The sequence below is a fragment of the Myotis lucifugus genome, unplaced genomic scaffold (genome assembly GCF_000147115.1).
Source record: "Myotis lucifugus unplaced genomic scaffold, Myoluc2.0 scaffold_5, whole genome shotgun sequence".
NCBI lineage: Eukaryota > Metazoa > Chordata > Mammalia > Chiroptera > Vespertilionidae > Myotis > Myotis lucifugus.
In genome coordinates, this window is record NW_005871053.1 from 3,842,062 (window position 1) to 3,855,692 (window position 13,631).

Genomic DNA, 13,631 nt, shown 5'->3' on the forward strand with positions numbered 1-13,631 from the left:
GGGGAATGGAGGCCCCAGTCAGCAGCTGGAAGACTCTGATCGGCTTTGATCACCAGCCAGGCCTAGGGACCCTACCTGTGCATGAATTTCATGCACCGAGCCTCTAGTTTATTATATTTTTGGAGGTCATTCATGAAAGTTCCAATTTTATTGCAAAATATATTATCTTTGGCACATATTCAGACATATAATAATGTTTCATTATTCAAATTTACTTCATGAAGGTGTGTGTATTCTTCTGTCATGACTAAAACTTTCTTGAAAGGATCAAGTCTTCCATTGCCTTTTCCTGTCCTCATATTGCTTACCACACTTCAGATTACACTTAATGAAGTGATCAAAAGTGGTTAGTTTACAACAAGCATGTCAACGAGGCATGTGGCCCTCCAGCCGCAAGTTTGACATGCTTGGTTTACAAGGTCCTGCATCAAATAGTATAATTGAAAGTATTCCTGACCAAAAAGGAAGAAGTTGAGATAAGTGGGCCCAAAGATTCCCTCGGTCCTTCCTTCTGCAGACTTAGCAGAGCTGTCAGAACTCCCCATCCTGGCAGTGGGCCTTCCCCTCTTAATTTTCAGCACCATCAGTGTTTCCCCAGGCCTTAAGGGAAGCTCTCCAAGGGGCGATGATTAAAGATATCCATTCACTGCTTTGAATTTCAAAGAGAAATAAAGAAAACAAAGTCTGTGTATTTTATGTAATGGTGGCCTTGGGAGGAATTTGCATTGTAGGGCAGCTTAAATGGGATTTATAAATGAACGGAGGAGATAAATGGCTCATGCTCATTCCCTCCCTTTCTTTCAACTTCAACTAGATGGTATGGTATTAGTGCCTACAATGCCCACGGTAAGGTCCTATGACAGAGGCAGAGAGCCTGCACATTGGGTGGAGGAACCACAAACATGGCAGGTGGCATCCGACAGCAGAGAAAAGTGATGAATCCCCATGCTTATGGTCTTCAACTTTTCTTTACCCATCAAATACTGAGATTTGGGGCTGTGAAAATAATGTTGTGTTTAAAGAACGTAAGATCGACAGATTCATATAACTGTATGCTAAAGAGGAACACACACATACACACACACACAGAGTACTCCTTTGTCCATCAAATAAAATAAAACATTGTGAAGAGCCACCCACAGGGCCTTTGACAATCAAATATAGTGTTTTTTAAACAAGTGGCAAAAGATAAAGTGTCTAGGGAAGCTTAATCAAAAACCAATTTTAATAAGTTTTACTTCCACAAAAAAAAAAGAAAGTAAGAGAATCAAAACCCAGTTTCAGAAATGCCCATGTACCGCAGTTTGGGCAGTACCGTTTTCACCGCCTGGTTTCCTGAACTGGTGGAGATGTGTCCTGCCTCCCCTCCCAGGAAGCTTCACTTCCTTGAACTTATTTCTTCACTCATCAAACTTCCCCACACTTAGCGCATCCCTTTACCCCACTGCGGCTCCAAATGGAATACATCCTTTCCTTCCTCTCCACTAATGCGGTCACTCCTATCTGACTTTCATGAATGCATGTCTTTATATAAAGAAGAAGAAGAAGAAAAAAAGGTCCATGTCCTACTGGGTATTTCAGCTTCAAAATTCAGTTCCGAGGACACAAGCTGCATTGAGAATGGTGGACCGGAATTCTGGGAAGGACAGTGTGGAAACCTCAATACTAGAACAGTCTTTCAGATCCTGCAATGCTACAGCGCAGGACAAAGGAGAGAGGCGGCCCTCTGCTCTTTCATGTAACCTTTTCGTCCTGAAAGAACAAAGGTTACCAAACACCAGACAGTTTCTCTTAAAGTGCAGTTGCTCTGCTGACTCTGAGTGTCAGATCTAAGTCCAATGAAAGCATTAGCAGCAGTGTTACTAGGGCTTTTCTTTTCTTTTTTTTCTCTTCAATCTACAGAGAAAAGGAAGGCAACATCTTGTTTACCTGGATCACTGGATCAGCCTCTGAACTGACCTTTGCTTGCTTCCCCCACCCTCTGCAGTGTATTCTCCAAGAGCAGCCAGAATGAGACCTTAAAACACATCAGATGCTAAACATCTTCCACTCAAAAATGCAACTGCTCTGCCTGTCCACTGGGGTTAAAGCCCAAGCTTTACACCATCTGCTCCCACATTCGTCTCCCTTACTGTGCTGACCTCATCTCCCACTCCTCACCCCTCACTCTGCTCCAGCCACAAGCCTCTTTGCCGGCCTTAGAACACACCCGGAAGGCTGGTCCCGGGGCATCTGCACCAGAGAACCCCTCTGCTGGGACCACTTTCCCATGGACATCACTGGCTCGGCTCAAACATCAGCATCTCAAAAACACCCGCCTCCACCACCCTGTAAAAGGGCAAAATCCTTTTTTTCTCCTATTTCTACTATCCTTCCGACTCCTTTAATCCTGGTTTACTTTTCATTTGTCCATATTATTTATTATCAATTGTATATGATGGAGGTCTACAAAGGCAGGGATCTTTGTTTTATTGACCCATTCACTTCAACTACCTACAACAGTGCCTGGCATGTGCTTGGTAGACACTTAGTTACATTTGTTGAACAAATAAATTAATGGTGAATTGGTGTGCGTTTTTTATTTGACGATAATAAAGGTACTATCCTGGCAAGAAGAAACATTATATTGTTAACAAAGTAATTGTAATTCACAATCACTGAATAGTCAAAAACTATTTATTTTTTTAATTCAAAATCATGGACATTTCCCCCCCCCCAAAGATTCATGGAAGACCCTCAAAATCCACAGTATGAAGGTAAGCGGTAAAGTCCTATTTGATTTTGAGTTAGCAAGTAAACTGGAAATTTGGAGAGCATTTTTTAATTGCCTTCATCTAGGAAACCAGGCCTTCCTTTGCTCTTAGACCAGTTGCCTGCCCTCAGTGCAGAGATAGGGGAACTAGCATTTTGGCGCAGAATCAAAATTCTCCCCTGTTGTTTGGTGCCTATGCCAGTTGGTCAAACCCCTTGCTGCATCTAGAGCTTTTCCTGGCAATATGCTCTGGTCTGGGACCTGGGCCTGTGTCCCTGGCTTGTAATTTCTGGTCCCCTAGCTATGATTTTTAGCCTTCCTTTCTAATCTCCTTGCATTGTGCACACTCGTGCCCCCCGCTTGTTCCTTGAGCCTTGGCTGATTCTCCAATTCCTGGCCCATGTGATCGATACAGAGGCATCACTCAGATCCCCCTTTTCAGGAATACTTGTTGACCAGCTGTGACAAGTATGATCGGCAGGCAGTCTCCAACAGCCAGCCCCACCAAAGACTGCCTCAGCTTCCAAGGCCTGCCTGCCCCACGGTCACACCTTCCCTAGGCAGCCTTCACCTAGTGATGGACTCTCTAAGGAGCAGTGCTTGCTCCAGGGCCCTCTTTAGGTTGGCCAAGGTGTTGCCAGGCATGATCATAACCCAACTTCTCCCTCTGCCCAATCCTGCTTCCACTGCTTCCATTTACAGGCATCAATCTCTAATAAACACCTGTATCCCCAAACACCACCTCACTCTCTGCTCTGGAGAACCCAACTGGCAACAACATCCAACTCTCCTAAATGTCAAAATTGAGAACTCCGAAGAGGCAGGCAGTGAAGCAGACTATATGTGAGCAATGCTCGGGGGGTAACACATGATACATAAGAGACAGAAGCAATGTTATAACTGTAAAGAGTCCTCGTTGTGTTATGTGTACTTAACATCAGCTAATAACATAAGAAAGCTATTTGCTTTTCTCAATGCTTTGCTTTCAAAGTAGCTTTCTTAAGGCTTGAGCAAAACTCTCTTCTAACTCACCCTCTGGAAAATTCTCATTTTAAATTGATCATTCTTATATAAGAAAATAAAACATCAATTTTGGAGATAATCAGAACATAATTTAGATTTTGAATGAGGACCTAGGAAAACTGAGCTTGCTATCTATATTATAAAAGGCCTGTGGCCCTAACGCTGTAACGACCAAAGAACCGGCGTTGGTAGGCGGGGCTGTGAGCATGGCAAGGCCGCGCAGGTGGGTGAGGCAGCGTGATTTCGCGCGCTGGGCTTCTGGTATTATATAATTCATAAGAATTTCATTATGAAATGTATATGTTGACAACATCTATTTGTAACAATACACTTTCAACCACATAACTTTGTTTCAAAACACTTTTCAGATAGAGTGGGTCTAAGATATAGTGAATTTATTATTATTATTGTGAATACTTCTGGTTGGTATCACCTTATGTTGGCTGAAATCATTCACCCCTACTTTACTGTGATATTTCCCCATATTCTTGTAGGTCAAACTGCCTTTGCTCCAATGCATTTTAGCTAGACCCCTATGCATGCATAGGCACTGCCTCCCCCTTTCCTGAGGGTGAATACAGTTAGCATTTTCCAAACCCCTCCAGTTACCATGCAATCCTTTGAGTGGCTGATTTCTGTGCCAAGTCCATTGGGCTTGGCCCCTTATGAGCGGTTCTGAATTCCAAAGGCTGCTTGTTTGAAAATTCATGAGCTCCTCAATGAGGCGGTTCCTTTTCTGGCTGCCCCACTGCTCAGTTAGTTCAAACAACAAGCTGCTGAGGGATGGATAATTTTTCATTTTAGCTGCCAAAACCTACAGGGAGGTGGGTATTTTACTGCTATTGTGGAATTTTCAGAAGTTTGGGAAACAGAGGATTTATTTTTTTGTTTTGTTTTGATACAGGACATTCTGACAATGACTTTGGCAATGATACAAAAATCTCCATGCTTGTAAACCAGAATACCATTTGCAGCCATCTGGCCTGCATGCAACACCCTCTGAGGGGGGCAGATATAAAAACAGTTAGCAATTAAGAGGTTTAAAATGGCTTTCCCATTAATTTCTGAACTGAACTATCCCATGATAAAGGTATAATGGGCAATGAAGGGGTTGCTGATTCTTTGTCAGCACACTTCCCATCATGATAAAAATTCTCTGACAAACTGCATTTCTTAACTTCTCAACCCCTCTCCACTACCACCACCACCATTCACCCAGATTTCTGGATTCGAAATTTCTTTTGTCCCAAATATCACATTCCCAAACGTGATAAACTAAAAAAATCCATTAAAAGATACACAGTATGCCCAGTTGTGTTTATTATTCTCATTTTTTAATATGGCCAAGGCTTGATTCCAAAGAACAGCTGAAATCCCTTTAAACAGCATAATGTGAATCACTGGCTTTTAATTTTAAGTTTCACCTTTAAATGATAAGCACTAAATATTTTGTTAGGATAGTTTTGAACAATAAAACAGAGAAGAAAGTTTTAATTCTTGAAACCTAAAGACATCATTCCTTTAGACCAGGAAATATGACTTGCAACCTCTTTAAAATAATTTAAAGGTTTTCATAATAATAATTGGCATTATATATCAGGATATATAGATAGCACTACAAATTTTAGTCTTGTTACTTTTCAGGATAATAATAAGAGACCAAAGTTATCCAGCGATCTAGAAACAAATTCTAAGGAGTTACACTGAAATTAAAGAGGAGAGTGAGAGAGAGTCTGGGGAGAGGTTGTCTATTTCCTCCCACGCAGCCTGGGCCTCAGATTTCTGTCCTGCCTGTCCAGAACACGATCTGCTAGTAGTAACCTGCAAAGCGGGCTTTGTGCTGTCACTGATTTCGCACTTTTTACATACAGTCACATGTTTTTATCTGAGGTTTGCAAAGATTTCTCACTAACTTGTCAAGTTCAGAAAACCCAGAACTGGAAAGAGATCAGACAAGAGTTTTCCCAGACAAATTAGCATGTTGGAGGAAGCCGCTGTCAATGGCAGCGGGAATTTCCCCTATGCTTGAGCACACTTTGCAGCACCGTGAAGACATTAAGAAGTTATGGTTTCATGCACCTGGCTAGTGATTTACGAAGTTGCCTCCTGATTTAATAGAGTGCTAGAAAGGCCTGTTGTTATACCAACTAAAAGAATCATAAAATGGTAATGAATGTTATGAAACTTCATGAATATTTCATCTGAAGGCTGTTAGATTTATCTTGAGGTTAAAGAGCACATAGGCCATAAATCAGGCCCAAGATGGAGTTGCTTGAGGTTCGTACTTAGTGAGAATGTTTACATGTTAGGTAAGGCTACAGGTGTTTATCACTGTAGTCACATGTTAGAACCCAGTGACTGAATATAAAGTAAAAAAAAATCAGTTTTAAAATAATAATATTAAAAAGGATCACCAAAGGTTTCTAGGAAGCATTTGGTATTATTTTTTGAAACAATATCGGCTTTATTGTAATTTTTCATTCATTTACTAAGTATTCAAAACTATAATCAATATTCAATAAAAAGGTATCACAAGGCTATTGAATAGGTGTGATAAAATGAAACAATGAGTATAAAGCCTGTTCTTTAACTATGAACTACATATAACCATTTACATTAAATCTTTACTATATCGTCAGTATCAAGGCAATTTCTCACTTGGAATATTTATAGTTAGTTTAAAATTCAGTAGTTATTTTGTTAGATAGGTATATTTTATTTCTTCCAATAGAACAAAAAAAAAATTATGTTTCCCCAGGCTATACTAACGGCACAGAAGTGAAATTTACTTCAGTGATTATGGGATTTCCCTTCTAGCTTTGTAGCTAGGTGACAGAAAACCCCTTAACTCTTTTAAATTAAGGTTTTGCTTTTTTCCTATGTTTTTCAAAGTGTGAGAAATGTTGTTTAAATATGGATATAACCTTTCTGAAAAGTTTTTATTTACCTGGCAGTGGAAATGAAAACATAAGAGCTCATTCATTCATTTGATCGGTCGCTCAGAATATTTGTGAATGCCTAGTATGTGATGTGTACTGCGAGGTGATGGCGATGAAATGGAGGATGGGCAAAACGTGGTCCCTACCTGCAGAATGTTTGACTTCAAGAGGGCACACGTAATTAAATAAGAAATTATAAAAAGTGTGATAGCTGACATAATAGAAGCTGTGATGAGGGTACATGGGAGGGATACATGCCCCAGAATTTAGGGGTCAGAGATAGCACCTAGAGAAAGTAATGTCTAGAATCAGACCCACCTGAACTATGAGTAAAGTCATAATGAAGTAGGATGTAGACTAGGAAGAAAGAAAAAACACGATCTAGCAGAGGAGCTGAGGAAAGCTTGTAATGGATAAAGTTCATTGAATGTGCACTTTTGTGGAAGAGAATGGGAAGACGGAGGGAAGGAAAGGAGGCCATAGACCACGCCTATAAACCCTGCCAGGAGCTTGAACTCCTCCTCAGGACAAAGGCCCTCACTGAGGGGGTTCAGCAGGGTAGTGATATCATTAAACTTCCATTTCATCTTGTTTAAAGTTACATGCCTTGTTTGGTAGAGAAAATGCTTTATATGTCTACTCTTCATACTAGAATGAACACCAAGAATTTGATCAATGTCTAAGGCAGTGACTGATGGTTTTGAAAGCAGTATTGTTTTTTTCTTTTCCTCAATGTCTCCCCATTCACCATACAGACCAGGCCAAAGGCCTGAGCTGCGGTGTGTATGGGGTGGGCTTACTCTGCCTCCTATTTCTGTACAGTCAGTGTAAGAACACAGCCTGTGGTAAGCACCAGGAGGCCTGAAAGCAGTTTTATAAAGAGAGTTGACAGTGGGAAATCCAATTATTTATGTAGAAAATGTTGAACATCACTAATGCTCTTAAATGGTGGAAAAGAGAATGATCAAGATACATGTCTCTAAGAATAAAGTCAGATAAACAAATGTAAAAGGATTTCCTCATAAGAATGGAGTAGTTGCAAAGTTAGATCATGAGATTTTTTTTATGAAGGTCTTAAAAATATAAATTATCTTTCATTTTAAAAAGGAAAAAAGTGGCCTACATTTTTAAAAAATCATTCCCCAAGGAGGTGTATTTCTGAATTTCTGCACCCTCATTCTGCTCAATACCAGGAATATGGAGCATTAACATAATAACTAGTATTGATTAAGGGAATACGTCAGTCCCTAGTACTTTATATATGTTAGTCTATTTAATCCTCATTTTTAAATCTATATAGTAAATACTATGATTATCCCTGTTGTAAAGATGAGGGAACAAGGCACAGAGTTAAGCAATGGCCTACATCATCCTGTCAGTGAGCTGCAGAGCTGGGACAGGAGCCCTGCAGGCAGGCTCTTAACCACTGTTCTCCGTCGGGACATACTACACGGTGACAGAGTTTACACGGTTTTTATTATAATAGTCAGTAAAAATGTCAATAAAACTTACCACAAAAAAGAAATCTGTTCCTGTTTACCCTTTAATATTGTCTTATGATTGTTTATGAGGGAGTTCATACCTAGAGGAAGAAGAAAGTCCAACTTGACTTTCTGGGAGGCAGACATACTTTTGCAGGTTTGTCACCTGCAGCAGTGCCTTTGCACACTGATGACAGTCGTGTGCTGCTGTGGGAACCACACCAGAGACGCCTGATAGTCAAGAGACCAATTAGAGCACAGAGGCCTTGTTGTCAATACCCCGAATGTCCAAGGCCACTCTGCACCGAGGCTAAGATACCATAAGCAGGTGCAAGGACACAAGCACAACAACCCCACGGTAGACTGCGCATGTGTGTCCTTCTGTAGCCACAATATAATCGGTGTAACTATTGGCACGAAGCCTTCTTTGTCTCTGGAATAATATACAAGTTACTGACCAGCCAGTGTGCTGGAGTGTGAAGAAGTGTGCTGGAGAGACGGAGCTGAGAGCTGGGACTGCTACGATGTATGGCTAAGAGCTTCTAGAGAGCTCAGATAGAGCTACCGTGTTAACCAGCCAGTGTGCTGAGAGAGAAGCTCAGAGGTATTTACTATGTGAGGCTGCAGGGACCAGCCAGTGTGCTGGGCAGGAGAGACAGGAGAAGCTGCTAAGGCAGTGAGTTTAGAGGCAGCATGTGGCTGCTCAGGTCATAGCTGTGGGTCCAGAGACTGCTACTACTGTGTAAAAAAGATATGTATTTGCCAACTGGCGTGCGGTTAGCTATATGGACTTTGTTGTGAAAGACTGTGTTGTCTGATGCCTATATGGCCACTGGCTTCTGCAATAAAGACTCATTCTTATATACCCACTTTTCATGGCTTCTACATCTAAGACCCAACGTCCTAGGAGGTCAGCCCCAGGCAGAGGGGCTCGGGCCCAACACCTGTAACTAGTGAGCAGAAGATAAAGGAGGAACTTGGACTAAGTTCCCAACAGTTAGTGTAGTGAGTAGGGTTTGAGAAGGAACCTACTCTGGCCTAGTCGGGAAGAATTTAGAAGAATACATGGACTCGGAACAACTCAGAGCAGCAGGGCTATGCAGTGCTCTTGCTGCGCCTGACAGCTGCTTAGGACGGGGATATGTTGTGAGAGTTGCGTCATCAGGAGATTTTGTGGTTGTGTGAACATCACAGAGTGCGCTTACACCAACTTCTATGGTATAGCCTACTCCACACCTGGGCTACATAGTATATAGCCTACTGTCCCAGGTGACAAACCTGTACAGCATGTTATTGTACTTAATACTACAGGCAGTTGTAACACACTGGTAAGTATTTGTAAATATAAACACATCTCAACATAAAAAGATACAGTAAAGATATGATATAAAAATAAAAACTTATAAATCTGTATAGGGCACTTACCATGAGTGGAGTTTGCAGGACTGGAAGTTGCTGTGGGTGAGTCAGTGAGTCACTGGGGAGTGAATGTGAAGGCCTAGGACATTACTGTCCACTACTGTAGACACTCTAAACACGACACACTGAGATACACGAAATTTATAAAACAAGATTAAATCTAGCATGAGAGAAAATGAAGTCAATTTGTATGAGGCTGCTGCTGAAACAATATAAAATACTGTTTCACAGCAAACTTTTTTTACATAGAAAGAATATACTATAAAGTAACAATAAAAAGTACAGTGTAGTAAACGCATAAACCAGTAACAGTATTTGTTCTCACTATCAATTATTATGCAGTGTACATAACTGTATGGAGTATACTTTTATATGACTAGCAGCACAGCAGGTTTAATTTCACCAATGTCACCACAAACACATGAGTAATGTGTGGTACTATGATGTTACCATGGCTACAACATCACTAGGAGGTAAGAATTTTTCAGAATTATAATCTTATGAGACTACCATCGAATATGTGGTCCGACATTGACCAGAACATCATTATGGGGCACATGACGATGTCAATGAATGCACTTTGTGTTCTTACTTTGGTACTAGTGTACAGTAAATGCATTAAGCACATGACATCATTTGTAAGGCAATAAATAATTTTAAAAACTTTCCTTCAAATAATATGTCACACTGAACTGTCACTCTCATTACCCTAAACTGAGTTATAATGCTATTACCTAGGAGATGTCATATTCTTCATTCGAAATGGAAATCATGGTTTAGTTTCTAGAGGAAAACACCTTACATGCTTAAGCCCATGTATAGAGCATAATACCAAAGTGTCCCTGATACAAAGAGTCATTTGTTCAATTTCAGACCTGCTCCAGCCTAAAGAACAAGGAGAACATAGGATGACAACATGTTTCAAGCAGCAACAGATTAATAGTCAAAATCTGTTTTCTATGTTTTCATTCATTTTGAATGAATCCAAAGTCTAATCTTAATGCTAATATAAATGCAGCAAACTGAACCATTAAACTGACCGTGTGATGTATCACACTTCACACTGCTTTATAAGCAAAATGTATCATTTTCAGGGGTTTTCTCCTAGTTAAATAATCGTAAGAAATATATCTTTTGCCACTAGTTTTATTGATAAAATACAGCACATCACTTAATTCATCCTTCCACTGTTCTATTCTATCATCTTCTACCAAGTGATTGGGATTCTGATCACCCTGTGTTCTGCTCTCATATTGAAAGCCTCTATTTACTCATCTGTTATTCTTCACGAAACAAAGCTCTAGTGTAACATCTGTTTTCTTACTGAATCTTCACCAGAGACTCAGATGCCACAAACAATAACCTTGGGTTTCCCTCAGAAATCCTTGAGGGTCCCTGCTATGTCAGGGCTTGAATCTAAGAGAATTCATGGACAGAGTGCCGTTATTCGATTTTCATTTCTGAATTTGATTTGGGGTACATGAGCTTGATTGAATAATTACTGATCTTCGAGGCTAGACATCACTTGATGAAAAAAATTTAGAAGCTGGAAGCTTTAGCTCCATACCTTTTCCTCCACTGATGTTCAGCTAAGTTCACATCTTATTTTAATCTCAGGACACAGAGAACATTTGTTTTGTCTCAATCAGGTACTTTAATGAAATTCCCTGCTTCAAATACCAAATGATAATTTATAATTTCTAGTCTGAAAATGGCATCAATTTTGGAAAATTTTTTTTGCATTTAATGGAATTTGCTGAAAATTTATTTATCCACTTAATTCAAATTACTGAGAAAAAGTTACAAATAAATTTAAATCAGAAGCAGATTTTGGTCATAACACAAGTCTGAAGAAATATGTGTCCTAGAAAATTTGTAGATATTGATCATTTTTAAAATTAGTCATAATATATGCTAAATAGCCAAATTGTATGGTTAACACTAATGTGTATGTGTGTGAATTAAGACATAAACATATTCACACAAATACTTAGACATATATTCCATAGTAATAGAATTGTTTTCAGTTTTCTTTTCTTTTTTTCAGCTGTATTAAGGTAAAATCCTATATAATAAAAGCCTAATATGCTAAGTGTCTGGTCGTCTGGTCATCCGTTCAACCAAACAAAGCATAATATGCTAATGATATGCTAAGGCCACTCAACTGCTCACTGTGACATGCACTAACCACCAGGAGGCAGACAGTCAACCGGTCGACCAGTCACTATGACGTGCACTGACCACCAAAGGGCAGACGCTCCGACTGTTAGGTTAGCTTGCTGCTGGGGTCTGGCCAATCGGGACTGAGTGAGACAAGCCAGACATGCCCTGGAGCCCTCCTGACTCCCTCCCTGGCCCCGATCGTGCACCGGTGGGATCCCTCAGCCTGGCCTGCACCCTTTCGCAATCCAGGACCCATCAGGGGATGCCGTAGATCCAGTTTCAGCCTGATCCCGCAGGCCAGGCTGAGGGACCCCACTGGTGCATGAATTTGTGCACCAGGCCTCTAGTACACAAATAAAATTATAAAATATTTAAAGTGTACATTGTCATGATATGATAGACATATGCATTGTAAAAGGAGAGCTCCCATCTACTTAATGAACCCATCTAACACCTTATTTATTTATTAGAGGCCCGGTGCACAGATTCGTGCACCAGTGGGGTCCCTCAGCCCGGCCTGTGCCCTCTCGTAATCTGGGACCCCTCAGTTAATGTCGGACTGCCAGTTTCAGCTCAATCCCTACAGGCCAGGCTGGGGGACTTGCAGGGATCGGGCTGAAACTGGCAGTCCAACATCCCCCAAGGGATGTAGTAGTATGCGAAGCAGTAGGCAGTCGGAGAGCGGCCTGCCACCACTGCCACTAGATAAGCTCACTGAGCAGCACTCCCACTGTGGGAGCGCACTAACCACCAGGGGGCAGCTCCTGCGTTGAGTGTCTGCCCCCTGGTGGTCAATGCGCATCACAGTGACCAGTTGACCAGTCTTTCAGTCGTTCAGTTTCTTAGGCTTTTATATATACAGATTAGGTGAGAACATTTAAGTTCTACTCTCTTAGCAAATTACAACTATAATAAATAGCTGAAACTACAATACCTGAAACTTGGGCATGTGCCCTGACCAGGTATTGAACCCACGACCTCTTAGTTCCTGGGTCAATGCTCAACCGCTTAGCCACAACAGCTGGATAGACATTCAATAACTCTAAATATGAAATCAAATCTCATATTTCAAATGTACTGTCTTTCCCTCACTATTCTTCCAATCTTCCCTAGTCTTTTCTTCATCAGTTTATATTTTCCCTTAGGAGATGAATTGAAACCACGAAGAAAGTAAAAACTAAAGTCAAACTTATAATGTGTTTCTATATATGAGCCATTCAATCCAGTCAACCCAACCACCTATCCAGAAGATCAGGCTCCAGGAGCCTGAGAGAGTTTGACAACCAAACAGTGTTTGTCCCCATCCATCTCATCAAACACAACTGCTCCAGTTTTTAATTATCCACACCAATGGTTTCCTCCATTGACAGAAGTCACTGAGAAGTGACTTTACATTTAACAGCCATTTAATATATGTTAGTCACAAAATATTCTTTACAAATATATCAAAGAGTCATCCTGATTCTTTTGTGTGAAAACATTGATCAAGGCCTCAGTATATGCTAGACATCTACTAGGTGTGCCGGTTAATAATGCGGATTTTTTCAATAGATGGAGTTACACGTATGTTGATATATATGCGATTTGATATGTATGCTATTTTGTTGTATTGACAACAAGCTTCAAAACTTCATATGTCAAATTTTCTGAAGGTGTTAACATCATAGATATTTTTATGCTTAAAAATGTCGAATTTTGTGCCAAAAAAAGAGCATTTGTGGGAAGTTTTAATTCATTATTTTGAAGAAAAGTGCTGCCAAAATTATCATATACTTCAGGAAGCTTATGGTGAGCATGCTCCATCTCAAGATACTTGTGAACACTGGTTTAGATGCTTTAAAAGTGATGATTTTG

At 40.5% G+C, this 13,631-nt stretch overlaps 1 non-coding gene and 1 pseudogene across 1 annotated transcript; one reads left to right on the top strand and one right to left on the bottom strand.

Moving 5' to 3' along the window:
- The window catches only part of LOC102439921, an 89,797-nt pseudogene that overhangs the window by 10,873 nt on the left and 65,293 nt on the right, over positions 1 to 13,631 (top strand).
- Positions 7,445 to 7,576, bottom strand: LOC111823621. The gene has a single exon (XR_002826694.1). It is a non-coding gene; the product is annotated as a small nucleolar RNA SNORA51 (small nucleolar RNA).